Here is a 13,244-nt window from a genome sequence, read left to right as displayed (position 1 = left end):
CTCAAGAGGCCTTGAGAGCCTGTTTACTTCAGATTAGGCCCACAGTCATTTCTCATTGGGGAGGGAAAATAGAGTGGCTCCATCTTACAAAGAAAAAATATGCAGCCGATTAAGAAGAAAAAAAAACGCACACATGCTTTTGTTGCATCACTCCCTTTCTCTTCTGTTTTTCCTTCACTAATATGGAAAAGCATCAGGAAGTCATCTGTAAAGCCTTGTGCCCCCGCCCTCCCCAAAAAGACAAGCCATGAGCCCTTGAATTCAGTCAATCATTTAGTCGTAACAAATTAATTAAAAGAATAATTAAATCATTAACACATTAAATACGGCAATTAGAAATCTTGTCCTACATGAATGAATTTGAGTGAATTTAATGGGGGAAGCAAATGGAGCAATGGGGTGTGCCAAAACATAATTTTTATTTAATGCTTTTCTCACAATAACACACACTTTGGGATAACCCTCCGCTAAAGCAATATTTAACTAATGTTATCTTCTGTTAACGATATGGTGGAAATATTAAAAAGGGATTATACTGAGTTATATTATTCCTCAACTGAGGCTCTTAAAGTTACAGACAGGACTTTCTGGACTTTATATCATGTCTAAAGCTTGCAGAACAACTGGGCACAACCCAACTGGCCTCTAAAATGCCTCCGGCCCCTCCCCGTCTTGTTGCCTAGTAACTGCAGCATTCCCTTTAGGAGGTAGAGAGGGGGAAGAAGGAGGTCAGGAGGGCATGGAGGTATAAAGAGGTCTCTCTCTGGAGGAGCTCCGCAGGAAGGATGGCTCGGCCAGAGCAGTGCACCCTGATTGCGAGCTTGTCATAAGTAGTGTGGCGGAGCTGCTTAATTCCATGCTCTAAGAGCCTCCATATATTCCCCGTCAACAGACATGATGTTGGAGTTCCCAACCTGCTGATGAGAGCACATTTGAGTAACACTGCTGGACAAATCCTGTAAGAGGGGATGAGGGTGGGATGATGAAGATGAAGGAGATCAATGGAGTCCTGTCCTAATTCAGGCAGCCATGGAAGTTTTATAGTCACATGTTCCATATACTGTTAAATCATATATGACCTATCTTAAACAACCATCCGGCCCGAAGAGCCTACACAATTTGGTTCTCATTTAATGTGGAAAAAAAAAAGTGCCTGGCTCGGCATCCTTGCGCCTTCACCACAGAAAATTCAACTCCATCCGCCTCCTAAGCCTCCTCCTGCATCAGTATTTAGATTTATGTGAATTTAGAATGTTTATTTTCACTGTTCACATTCGTTCAAATGTTGTGCATCTCTGCCGGGGGCTTTGTGAGCTCCAGAATCGGCCTATGTCAAGTTTGCTCAGATTTGATCCAGAGCATCACATGAGCAGAGAAGCGCTGCCAAACAAACCTCTGCATCTGTTTAAGTTCAGCACCTAGTGAAACTGCAGAAAGAAGTTACTTAGCTCCACTTCTTCTTGTTGAAATAGAATAGATCATATTCCCATAGCAGTGATGTTGTCATGAGGCAACGCTTAGGGTGGGATGCTCAAATGTTATTCTTTCGTACCATCATGTTCTAGGTTTAAGTCATGTTATCGTTGCAAATCTGAACAACCATTTTTATTTTAATACTTCCTGATTGACAATGAAGCCACCAAACATGGATACTAAAAATCTAGAGACAAAAGACATAAGAGTAAATAAAGAAATAAAGAACAAGCTTTTAGCTCTGACTAACATTTGCAGATAGCCATTTCCTAGTTAACATTTACTTTTTAGAATTACGGATAGATTACTTACTTTTTTTTATCCCAAGGAATTCAAATATGACAATATTTGAATTTATTCTGAATAAATTCAGATGTGCTTGATATAAATGTGTGTCTTGAATACATTTATAGAAGTTTGACACCAAACTTGTTGGATCCATTGTTTTTCAACTCTGTTGAACAAACATGGTTGTGTCTGATTTGAAAATAGACAAAAGATGGAGACTGTCCAAATGCCATTAAACACACCCAGAACACACAACAGGCATAAAAATAAGTCACTGTGAACTCTATGGTTCATCCTGAATGACAACAAATAGTTGAGTGTGTCGTTCTGCAGCGATAAGCTGAAAGTAGGGATTCTCGCTGGGGTAACTTTGGGGTAATGTTAAGCTTAACTTTCATCATGGTTTCCATGTTTCATCCACACTGAGCTAGCTAGCCGAGCATTCATTAAGCCCATAGGCAACACCAAGGACTGGAAACCACTAAAGCAAAAACAACAACACTAAAGCTATTCTCTTTGAGTGATTATAAGGATGCAGACCTGTTTCCACAAACCCTAATTGAGCAGCTAATCTACCTGAACATCACAGGACGAACAAGTGAGGGAAGACAAATCACAGGCACAGTGTGGTGGAAAAAAAGTTATTGGAAAAAAAAAGTCTGAATATATGCCATGCATTAACACAACATTACTTGCACTTTAAGACAGGAGTTACCTGGTCACATTTGACATGGTACATGTAAAGCTAACCGAGATAAATGACTGTAGCATTAACAAGGCGTGAGCAGGTGCACAAATAATATAACATTACTTGAACAATGTTGTCAACAATGATCGTAATTACTGAACTAATCATACCCGTTCCTGTGTTGACGACAACATTTCCAAATCTTTTTTTCACGTTGCTAGTCAGACATTAAACAATGACCAGCTAACGGAAATGAAGTCACAGCCTGGATATTCTTTTTCCCTTTTTTAAATAAGGGCTGATTACAACTAAAGTCTGATAAATCAGGCAACATCAGACAATGGCCAATTATTGGACTGTAAAAGTGTAAGCTACCAAAAAAAAGGTCCACTACCAAAGACAACCAGATGCTCAGAACCAGAACTGTCTATCAATGCTACAGATGGTTCTTACATTGGACTTAGTTGAAATCAAGGTGTTTCTTAAAATCAACACTAAAGGGTATCAAGTGCATCTGAAATAGACTAAAAAGGAGAATGAAGATGCATCCGTATATTAGGACCGGGAAACAGCCTGAAAAATCTTGATGATGATGATGATGGCAAAAAGAGCCTAATGAACAGGTACAAGATGCAACATGCAATTTCCTGTATCACCAACACACCACATGAGAGTGCTTTCAAATCCCTCTGTAGCAATAGAGAGATAGTGATCAAATGGTTTCAGCAGAAATCCAAATGCAAACAACATGACAACAGCTGGGATATAAAGTTTTTTGTAAGGGGGGGGAAGATAGAGAAATTCATCCTATATTGAAAGTTGCTGCAGAGAAAAATCTCCCAACATTATCACATAGCAGGATAAAGTGTCTCTGACAGGGCACGCACTGCCTTTCACAGCCATTATTCTAAGCCCGAGGTTTTATATTCTGCGAGACAAGCTCAACCTTGCATTATGAAATGTGAAAAAGCTGTGTGTGCATGAGGGAAGAAGAGCCAGATATAGTATTAGTGGCTATACACACTGACTCCAGCAACAACATCACCTCGACAGCAAGGCAACATAAGCATAGAGCCCTGAGGGCACTCAATACCATCAATGGTCTATTTGTGTATACATATTGGAGCAGAATGGGAATGATCTCTCACATTGATCGTTTGTAGTCTAAATATTTTTTTTTAGAAAGCCATCGATTGTATCAGACGAGTTGTTCTGGGAAGCATTAACTGTCTCTGAGTGTTTGTACATTAGTGATTATACACTATAAATGTCCATGTGACGCAGCTCTTGCCATGTCAAATGCTCTAAACAAGGCAAAATATATAGTGTATGGATCAGGAATTCCTATGGAATCTTTTCTAAATATACCTGAACCTCTGTGACGTGTAAAGTAGAAATCAACTTTTTCTTCACTGGTTGTGTAGTGTCAGTCAGTATTTTCTCTGAACTGTAATAATGTCCAAGGCCCACTTTCCTTTAGTTAAATCCTCAAGTAAAAAATAATTCTCACAACAGATCTTTGATGGTGGGAGAGGTAAACCATCTACTCCGTCCAGGTTGTTAAAAACCTACAATCATTTAGTTAGAATACATGGGAAATACACAAAGAAAAAGTCAATGTTGTCCAAATAGTTTTACAATAAGTCAGCTTTAATGAAAGCTCAAAGACATCACAATTGAATACAGTAAACCACAGCTACCAGTGACTATGCTGACACTGTAAACATTACTTTACCCATCTGCCAGCCAGATGTAAACAAACTAGAATTTCAAAAGTGCTTAATTGTGCTTTTTGATGTCTATTATTAATTTCAAGTCTCTTGGCATTCCAGCAGAGAGTAGATCATAAAACAAGCACTAATGTTGTAACGTGCAGGGAATGTATTGGGAATCACTTTTAATCAAAAATCGGTTTTGAATCGCAACATGAGACCATACATCAAAATGGAATGGGGTCATAAGATTTTAAAAGATTCACTCCTCTAGTTTTTATAAAGACGTTGATGCTGTTTGTTAAAACATATTCATACATATGACTAAGAAAAGCTCTTATGATCAACCAGTGTTAGTCGAGCCACGGGACCTCGAGTCAAATCTCAAGTCCCCAGTGCTCACGACCAAGTTGAGTCTGAGTCAACCAAACATCTTCTGATCTCCATTTAGTCACTCACAAAACAAAAAAACATGTTTCAAAAAACTTGTATCATCTAACATAACACTTTGCACACAGCTCTGATGAAGCTCAGGATATAACGGAGAGATTGCTTTTCACTCCAAATTATTTAACAGTTTGAACATTCACTGACTTTGGATGTGTAGAAATTATATTTCATTTATTAACATCAGTTTCTGACTGATCCTGTTGGCGTATCTGGAGATTTAAATTATTAATGAAGTCATTAAATGCTTAAATGCACACTTCTCTAAATGAAGAGATGGACTGATCGTTTTTCATGCAGTGAGATCACAGCAGGTGTCTAATAAACTCAAACAAACCTGCAACCCACATCTTATGTATCACACTGTTAGAATTTATGACGCCGTTTGCCAAACACAGTGATGTGCACCAACACATCACAAACTGTTGCTGAACGGGCAGAGAAGTGAACACGCGTGTCAGCCTCTGTCCAAAGCCTACTGGAAAAGGACGTTAAATAAAAACTTTACAAAAACAATATCACAGTTTTAATCAACAAACAAATCTGAGTCCAGCGGCTCCAGTCCAGAGTCAAGTCACAGTGCTCTTTTGATTAGCAATTTATAACAAATGATACACTTGAAATAAGACACTTGAAAAAACACTTACTAAACCTTGCACCAGGCAGAAACCTCGAGAAGAACCCATTCTTACGTTCTGCCACCAGAGAGCCCGACTCAGGGGTGTTTAAATCACTTCTCCTTCACATGCACACGCACACACACATGCGCACACAGCATCATCAACATCCACCGGTCTTTCTAAATACTCTTAATGGATGCTTTGAGAAATTGATTTCTCTGTGCATCTATTGATGCCTTTTTAATTAAACTACAAATAAGCACTATCAAAAGTTAAAATGCAGACATAATAGATTCATTTCCACGATCACAAAAAAAAAAAAAAAGGCAATGCACAGTTTCAAAGTGGTTCATATTTGAGTATTTAAGACATCACTATGTATTGTGAATAAAAAACGACAACTGGCTTACTGGAACTCCTAAACAAAGCAAATGGGCAACAGAAACATTGCTCAGTATTTACTGGTTTTGTCTCAAGAACGTCATGTAGTTGATATATCATTAAGGGACATTAAAGTATTTATAAGCTAAACAGACTAGAAAGGTATTTATTTCAATGCAATATAGAACAATGGCTCTGAACATATAAATACTATGCTGTTGTGTACAGGCTTAAACCATTTACAGTGGCACACAGCAATTCATTGTTTGATTATGCCTCGATGACCAGAAGCCATTTGTGTGTCACAATACTATTAATATGCTTAAGCAGGGCCAAAAGGGAAAGACACATTTGAATAACAGCCCCTGAAACTAATATATTCAGCATCTTTGAAGTGTGCTTTGCTGTACAAAGCTGTTTAGATAAGAATTTCTCAAAGTCCAGGATGGAGTATTGCTGAGGCCTTCTTTGTTGCTTCTTCTCCCGAGTCTGCTTTCTTTGTCAGTGTACCAACAACAATGCTGTCGGCACACGTCCTGCAGAACAATTGTGCCAAAAATGTTGCTACCATTAAATGGTTTATAATATGGTTGAACAATCCCATGGCTTTAGTATTTCTAGGACAAGAGCTGCATTAGACTATAAGTGATTGACAGGGTTAATACGTCTTTCAATTTCCTTTGGACTACGAAAATAGGATTGTAAAGTTAGGAATCAGTCATCATTTTGAATGTTGTGCATGCCAAATATTTCAGGGTGGTTATATTTATAGGAATTTGTCATTGCTTGACACGATCACTGTCATGAGGGCATGATGTTGAAACAGTGTGTGATATCAGGGGGCTGTCTCCCTCTTAATAAGAATACATTCATTTTATATAGCGCTTTTCAAAAGAGCCAAAGATGCTCTGACAAAAAACAAACAGCAATCAATAAACAGTTACTTTTTGATATTTTTAAACCAAGATCCAGAATTTCCGTTATTCTTGATGTGTACAGTCAGACTTTCCTGTTGTGTTGTTGAAAGCACTGGTTCTTAACTTGTGGGTCGGGAACCAAAAAAGGGTTGCAGATGTGTTTTCAGTGGGTCGCGATTGTGTGCCAGGGGAAGGAAAAATGTGTGAAAAAGTGCTTTTTTAAACATGTTCGGCTTGTTCCATTTCTCTGCTCCATCAAGTTTTGCATCATCTGTTGTCCAAACGGGACTATTTTGCATTAATTGTATCTAATTAGTTGAAAAATATTAGAAATTTGGATCATAATTTTCTCATTAAGTAATTGTAGGTGGGTCCTGAGGCTAGATCAGTTGGGTGTAGGGTGGGCATTTAACCCCCTTATAGTGTATGAAGACATCTGAAGACAGTGGGCTGTGGCTCAGGTGGTAGAGTCGGTTGTCTCTCATTCGGAAGGTTGTGAATTTTAGGAGACATATGCATAAAAAAAAAAATAAACCCTTCATTTTGCAATTTACACAAAGGGATATAGAAAATAAACAGCTCTAAAAGCTGAGCACCTTATACAGCAGAAGATACAGATCAAGCACATATCAATAACTTTTCATTAGTTCATACGAAGCCGCCGCTTTATGGCTGCAAACCTCATCTCGGACCTGTGTCAGAAGAATCACTTCTCCTCCGTCTCTTATGCACTTGTGTCAGTTCTCCCTCGTTGGTTTGTTGATGGATGGCACCCTCGCCATGCCAAGCACGCACTCTTGTACAACCACAACCACACCGACGCACACAACAAAATGGCAACACGACGCTTCGACGTGACATGATTTGGGTGCACATCTTCACAAACACACACACACACACACACACAAACACACACACACAAACTGCAAGACATCTTCTTAATGTGAGCACAATTTTACTGAGGGGTAATGATTTCATCACGCCGTCATAGAGGCTCATTGAAATGCCTGTCAGATGACAATCCATTTGCCGTAATGAAGACCAAAAGCGTGCACGCACTTATGTATGTACAAGCACTCACACACACATCCATGTACTTATCGAGCATTTCATTTGGAAGAAGTATCATGTTAGAAGATGTCTGGCAGACTGATTCATGGCCAGATATTCATGGGGATCGTTTTAGAAGACAGCTATGCGTCGGATCCATCCCCCAACCGTCTAACCCACACACACCCACACACACACACACACCCACACACACACGTGCAGGCACAATGCACATCTCCGAGCGGACCATCAGTGGTTGTAAAACTGTAGAGTCGTAATGTTCCCCAGCCTTGGGGGCTTATTAGGAGGCATAAAAGCTGCATGCTACCTTCATTCATATTCTCCATAAACACCCTGCCACTGCTCTGTTTTTTTTTCCTCCTGCTTTCCGACTCAGGGCAGTGGGAAAATATCAGTCTCTGCGCCACTATTTTGTGCTGCATGATTGATTTGCAAAATAGGCCTGTACTGGAAATGTATCTGAATAAGGCTAGGATTCGCCTCTGTGTGTAAGTGCAAATTGCAGTGTCAGATCTCCGCGTGGATGTTGTTTGTCAGGCGTAAACTCAGCATGGCAGCAATTTTTACTCCTCTCTTTACACTGATGTCTGTATAATCTGCAGAAATAGGAGCTGTCGTTGATTATAGTCGAGGGGAGAGAAAGGACAGAGCAAATTGACATTTTCAACTTGGAAATTCTGGATAAAAAAAGCACATTGTGCTTGAGACAGTTAGCAGTTATAAGAATAGAACTATTCATCCCCTGACGCTGTGGAAAAAAAGTTCACTACGGGAGAAATCCACTGCAGCTAAAGTGCAGACAATTGCAGGGGCCAGTTGTGCCGGTGTGGGTATCTGATTTTAACAGAGCAGTGTTTGGGTTTGAAAACAGGGCCAGGCCCCTGAGATCACACCTCTTATGTGCTGCATGCGGCCTAAATCACAGTCACAGCTTCCTCCCTTGATTCAAATCAAATGGTTGGAGAAACTTAGAACTAGGTCGTTTGCATTGCATGACAGGCAGGGGGGAGGTAGAGATAGTTTGTGTCTGTATGTGGGTGTGTTTTTGAAATTGTAATGTGAGCTGGATCCTGGTAGGAAAATAAAATACTGTAAAAAAGAGAGGATATGCAAAATATGGGGGATGGAATAAAGACAGCGAGTGGTTGGAGAGGAAGTGAGAATATTGTGTGTAAAGTGAGTGACTCTGAAGCTACAAGTCATTTGGCTGCCCCTCCCCTTCATCGCCATCCCTCCTCTCTCCCTCCTCATCCTGGCCGCACAGAAACATCTGGCTCTGAAGCAGCCCAATCAAAGATCCACTGGGAGGAGAGGAGTGAGCGAGGGAAAAGGTGTGAGAGAATGTGTGAAGGAGAGATAAGATAAGCGCGGAGAGATGCGGCGATATGGAGGCGGCAGGAAAAAGACAGAGACTGTGTAAGAGAGTGCTCGGGGGCTGTCATAACTGCAGAACGGGGGCCCCCCCCTTCAAATGACATCCTACGCGAAATCATATTTCACACACGGCTACAAAGGCCACACCACATTTAGAGCACTCCGACGCCTCCAGGGACGACGACAGCACTCTGGATTCTGATTCTCCCTTCTTACCCAAAAATGACCACTTGCTCACCGTGTGTCTACATTTAGAGTGTGTAATAAAAGATTTTGTTAAGGTACAAGTGCTTTTTTGACATGTGGGCGCTGTCACTAATTCAAAAAGAACTCAATTTGCATCTGTATAAAAGGTAATAGAAAGCATTTTTGATGCCAGAACAGCTCATCTCATACAAATTGTGGAGACAAACCCATTCGAACTTAAAGTTCTTCCTACTCTTGCTTCCACAGAACATGTTGTGCTTAGTCTGAAATAGGCTATGCCGCGAGAAGAAATGATGTCTATTGTTCACTACTGCAATGATGATATATCAAATATTTAAGTTGGATATTGATTATAATGAAGAGTCTATCTGCTGTCCTTTGTGTTTGTCAATGATTCAATAATTGTAAAAAAAAACATTTCTTTCAGGCCTCACCAAGCAGGAACCTCCGATTTGGAAAAATGAAGCCAATGCTGAATGTCCGCTTGAGACTGGATCCAGGAACACTGAATTTTCCATCTGATTTACAGTTACATATATGCAGAGTGGGAATGCATGACAAATGTATGTACATTATATGTTGGTATTAATTGCATTTCAGTAAGTCTTTTGTGATACCTATATTTGTATGGTCATATTAGGATTATGAAATTGCAATTAGTTGCGCATCACTTGAATGACATCATAAAAAACATTGTAATTAGGCAATCAACATCAGCTCATAAAGTACAGTAGCTTTTAAAAAAAGTGTTTAAAACAAATAAAAAAACTTATATTAACAGTTATTGTCTTAGCTATCTGCAGCACTACGTGACGGCCGGTGAAAACATCATGCATTTCAGAGAAACAGTATCAAAATCTTCCTTGTGAAAAGCATCGGAGGTGATGTTAGTGGCTAGACTCTGCGGCTGACAGAATGACAGGTATTTGTGACAGCTGTCTGTCATGCAGGTGGAGTGTCGCACTCAAGTCACAGTGTGATCACTGTCATTTGCAATGCTGAGCAGCTTTATGTAAGGTTTTATAGGTAAACCAAGCAGGCTGCTGTCACAATCCCAACTGATGGAAGGCCGACACTACAATAATCTCATGAACAAAACAACTGCCAAACACAAAAAAAAACAACACCATTACAATGAGTCCAGACGAACACAAAACAGGTGACAATGTGAATAAAACTGCAGCATGTATAGTGACATCAAGTTGTTTTCCCCCCCATGTGCCTGGAAATCCAACAGGCGGGAAGCAACAGATTCTATTTGCATTGGTGCCTCAACAAACCCTGCTCCCAAAGTAGGTCAGGGCGAATCGTCGCCTCTGAAAATAATAACAAAAGGTGAGCCCCCTCGCTCTCTCAGGGGTGAACGCTCCGCTTTCGTGCGACTCAGACGCTTCCACTGCGAAATGTGCCCTATCAGCACTCTCCAAATCTGCAGGCATTATACTGGGGCATATTAACCCACAATATTGCATTCTGTATGCGAAGGCGCTCAGCAGCCATTGTAAAATTTTTAACAAGACAATAGCGGATCCACACACACATTGTAAATATGCAGAGTTTTGTTAGAAGGCAGTGGAGTTGAAATTGTAATGATGTTAGTGTGTGACGGGGGGGCTGCAGCGAAGACTGAGTGTGCTGCTATAGCCTCATCCTTTTTCATCAGTGTGTTTTCCCAACCCGAAAAGTGAGTTTGAAAACACAGTCTATTCCTTTGGGGGTGTGTAGCTTTGAGCAAAGTGCACTTCATTTACAAGAGTAAGTCAGGGCACTGTATATCACCACGGCACAGGCAAACTGTCCTGACACACAAACACACACACAATTTCCCCCGCACTATGTCCTCCCTTATTCCCAAATTCATACAGAAATACACCATGCCCTTCCTCTCCTTTTCCCTAACAATTCTCCTTCTCTTCTCATACACGCGCCCTCTGTCAGTGTTTGAACAGTACATGCAATGTCCAGAGACTGAGCTTCATGCACAGTTAATGTCTCCGCTGTCCAGATGATTAACGTTACTCGATTCACATTCACAAACGTTGCCCAAATTCCACCCTCCTCCCGCCTCACCTTCTGTGTTGAGCTCACTCCTGGGCTTCAGGTAAAAATAGCTGCTCCACCTTGTTCCTCTCTGCCATCACACAGCCTGCTGGGCCTCCACTGAGACATCAGACCTGGGAGAAATTGATACTTATTAGAAGAAATGCTTGTGTGTCATACAATATAACACTCCAGAGATTATTAGTTCTAATTATTATTAGTTCGATTATCAGGTCAAATTTTACAATATTAAAATGTAAATGTAATATAGCTGAAGCAGGTGATAATGATGTTGATGCAATACTGATGTAAAATGCATGTTACTAAAAGTCCAAACAGGCTAAATTTAGTCAGAGCACTTCTATTGATCCAAGTCTTTGTCCAAGGCAAACAGCACACATGATTCAAACTGACTTGAGAGGATAACTTTACTTTAAGCCCATGAGCCAAACACACATTTTTCATGCAGCCCGTTCAGACAAAATGGCAACCTCTGCTGTTAAAAAAAGGAAGCCAACAACAATGGACTTAAATAATGCTGCCTTTTAATGTAAATATTGACCATTAGTTTAAATATGTTGTACTTGGACAAACCGTATTTTTCAATCCATTGTTGCTGTTTTTTTTGTCTACATTTTGCTTTGATGCCTTGGAAAGTAGCTTTAAGGAAACTATCCTGTCACTAGCTGTCACAGAGTCAGTTAGATCTGCAGTGCAGGCACGCATAATGGATAACAGAGCTTTAACTTGGAACAGAAAGTTTCAAGAATTTGACATGCAATAAGAACACTTAAGACATCTATTTAACGTTTTAGCCTTGAGCATCTGATAAGGTGATATCTATCAAAGTACGTTTCTTGGAGTTTGTTTCAAAATCTTTCTGCCCCCCAGTTCTCACAGATCGCTTAATAGAACTTCAAGTAATGCGTGCAGAATACACCTTTGACAACTGATGCAACACAGCTTTGGGAACGCTCCCAGATTCCTTGGTTGCCATGTCAGTGATAGAACTGGATGTGAAGTTGTTGCCTGTGGCCAGCATGCACACATTACAAGTGAGTGGAAGCTCTCCAGCATGCCATATCTCTTTATGTAATGCAATAGCATCTGCTGAAGGCGTTGACATAATCCTAAAACTGAGCCATCCAGTCAGCATGCCAACAAGTCTGTATACAAGGGATCTATGATGGGAGTCTGCAACAAGCAGACGAGCAAACAACCGAAATATAACTGTCTGTTGAAAGCCGATTGTTGGGAAAGATATTCTGGATGAAGACTGCTTCACCATGTGTGAAAACCCTAGTTCATGCTTAAATTAGTTGCCAGTTTCCCCATGTCTTTAAACTTGATATTATTGTACTTTTAAGGTGCCAATAGAGTTATCTTGTTCACCAAACAGTGCAACAAACAACCTGAAACCTGTTTGTAGCCTCTTATTAGTGCCCAATCACAGGCTGGAGAAACATTCATGCAAACATGAGAAAAAAACATGGGGGAAAAAAAACTAATTTCAGTTGAATCAGCCAGTCAAATAAAGTAAACTAAACTAAAATGTCTAAAATTAGGGTTAAGAATATGTGTAAATAAGCCACATACATTCAGAAACCAGCACCTGGCTCTCTCATTGCTTATATATTTAAAGGATTTACCTCAAACTCTTGATCACGTGGGGGTCTCCAGATCGTATATGCTGCAGGAGATTTGCTTCGTCATGCTTGTGGATATTTTGCAATATAAACATGAAGTTCTGTAGCGAGCAGATTTATTTACAAGGGAGAAAGTTGGATTTTGAACTCCTCCTGTGCAGCAGTGCTTTGTGTGTCCTATCAGCTGTGCCTTGTGCTTGTGGGCATCTTGCCACTCTCCAATCAACGTTGATTGAGTCCAGGTGCAAGTTTGTCCTTCCAAGTGCTACAGAGCTGAATCGATATCAATTCCCCCGCCAGATTTGTTCCTGTTCGAGACAAAACTCTTGAATTACAGTATGGCCCTTTTTTTCTTTTTTTACTTCCTATCGTATCAAATC

General features: G+C 40.2%; 1 protein-coding gene across 1 annotated transcript in view; it reads right to left on the bottom strand.

Moving 5' to 3' along the window:
- The window catches only part of adgra3 (adhesion G protein-coupled receptor A3), a 124,789-nt gene extending 111,755 nt beyond the window's left edge, over positions 1-13,034 (bottom strand). Inside the window, exons 1-2 of the mRNA XM_079371188.1 lie at positions 12,868-13,034; positions 11,249-11,352 (exon numbers count right to left, since the gene is read on the bottom strand). The gene's annotated coding sequence lies outside the window, so the exon portion shown is untranslated. The remainder of the gene's footprint in view (positions 1-11,248; positions 11,353-12,867) is intronic.
- Positions 13,035-13,244: the final 210 nt, after the last annotated feature.

This window comes from Symphodus melops, assembly GCF_947650265.1.
Source record: "Symphodus melops genome assembly, chromosome: 20".
Lineage (NCBI taxonomy): Eukaryota > Metazoa > Chordata > Actinopteri > Labriformes > Labridae > Symphodus > Symphodus melops.
This window is presented reverse-complemented; position numbering and strand designations above follow the sequence as displayed.